The 1,852-nt window shown below is 60.6% G+C and overlaps 1 protein-coding gene across 1 annotated transcript in view; it reads right to left on the bottom strand.

The window, feature by feature from the left end:
- PKNOX1 (PBX/knotted 1 homeobox 1) overlaps window positions 1-503 on the bottom strand; it is a 74,661-nt gene extending 74,158 nt beyond the window's left edge. Inside the window, exon 1 of the mRNA XM_006893935.1 lies at window positions 403-503. The gene's annotated coding sequence lies outside the window, so the exon portion shown is untranslated. The remainder of the gene's footprint in view (window positions 1-402) is intronic.
- Between the last annotated feature and the right edge of the window lie 1,349 nt (window positions 504-1,852).

The raw sequence follows: 1,852 nt of genomic DNA, 5'->3' as shown, positions 1-1,852 counted from the left end.
CCCCGCGCAGGGCCGCGCGCCGAGATCCGAAAGGGACGGTTAAGAGCGCGCGCCTCGCAGCGGGCCCAGCACAGCGGTGGCGATGCCTTCCAGAAATTTCCTCCTGCTTAATCACACACTCAAAACCAAACTCGGCGCGACCTGCTATCGGCCGCGGGTGGACAGCGCCCCCGCCCTGGTAGCTGTCTTCTCCCCTCCCCCACCCGCAGCCCGCGCGCCCCCCTTTGCCCCTTGCCCGGGGCAGCGGGTCAAGTGTGGGTTCCCTTCGGCGCCGCCGGCCCATCGCAACCCGGACGGCGGCGGTGGGGCGGCGGCTGTGCCGGCTCGGCCGGTGTGATTGATAGGGACGGCGGCGGCGGAGAGCTGCGGCGGCGGCGGCGGAGCGGTTGAGTGACAGCTTACCTGGGTGCCAATCTTCATCACACTGACAAGCGGCTGCAGCAATCGGGACCCGCAGTGCCGCGCCCGCGTCCAACCGTCACGCCGACGCTAGGCCACGCGACACAGCTTCGCTCAATGGGAGGAGGGCGACGCCGACGCGCGCCGCATCAATATTCAGCGCGGGGGCGGAGCCTGCTGGCCACCGGCCCCTCCCTGCGGCCTGCGAGGCGGCAGCTGGAGGGCGGGGCCCTGCGCGGGGGCGGGCTGGCGGCCGGCCCCGCCCCACCCCTCGCTGGTCCCCGACCACTCCCCCAGCTGGCAGCGGTAGGGCACGAGGAACCGCCCGCTCCGCCCAAAGGTAGGCATTCCTGGGCTCATGACTATGCAGTGTGGGGCGTGGCCTCCAGCGCTCACCACGCCCCCTGCGTTCTGTGCCACCCGGAGAGCTTCGGGGAACGCGCTCTGGCCTGGGCGACACTTCATCTCCTTACAGGCAGGCGGGGTAGCCCGGGCTGTACCATCTGAGGCTGCCCTCGACCTGCATAGCCATTCGGGGAAGCATACGCGCACGGTGCGTCGCTGACCTGGTGCAACCTCCTGGGTCTCGGTATCGCGCCCGCGCAGCCTGGGAGGCGCCCCCTTTGTCTACGAGTCCATCCCACTACCAACCATCGGACTAGGATGCGACCGTGTGCACTTCTACGCGCCCTGCTTCGCCCCAGACCCGCGGCGGCAGGCTGTGTTCGGCGCCAGGGGCTGCTGCTAACGGGACCCCATGGCCCAGAGGGGGTCCAACTTGACCCCTGGTCAGAGGGTCTAGTCTCAATGCTGGCAGTGTGGGCTGGATGAAAACTGCCTTTGCTGGCACACCTCCAGGTTCGTCCAGTCTCTCTTCTGCATTGTGGCAGCACGCCTTTCCGCCTTGGGGACCCCATTAGGCTCAAAGTAACATCGGACTTGGGCTAGAAGACGTAAAACCAGACTCACTATATGATCTGTATTACAAACCACTTGCCATTCCCATTGGCGGTTATACTCTAAAAATGTAACATCAGGGCAGCTGCTTACTGCGAATGCACATCCTTTATCTGACCATGCACATTTTCTGGAATTGTCCATCAACGACGAACCTCTGTATTAAGTCCATACACACGGATGAAGAAGCACAATATAGCTCCAACCCACTTCCCAAAAGACTCAGAACAGGAAACTAATCCTGAAGGATGTCTGAGGTGGATCTCAAAGCAATCAGTGGGGATTCCACAAACACCATACAGCCGGGTACAAAATTCAATGTAGCTTCAGAGTATTCTAATTTTCTTTTTTTTTTTTTTCTAACAAAAGAAGTACAGCAGGTAGGGGCTAGTGTGAGACAGATGGGAAATATAAGGAAACACTAAAAAAAGCTTAGTTGTCAAGACTAGTAACATAATTTCCAAGAATTTGAAGAACAAACGTCAGAGCCTTGAAT

Source organism: Elephantulus edwardii, unplaced genomic scaffold (assembly GCF_000299155.1).
Source record: "Elephantulus edwardii isolate Elephantulus edwardi_28Jun2011 unplaced genomic scaffold, EleEdw1.0 scaffold00133, whole genome shotgun sequence".
In the NCBI taxonomy this organism is placed as follows: Eukaryota; Metazoa; Chordata; class Mammalia; order Macroscelidea; family Macroscelididae; genus Elephantulus; species Elephantulus edwardii.
Note: the sequence above shows the minus strand (reverse complement) of the source record. Positions and strands in the feature narration are given on the sequence as shown.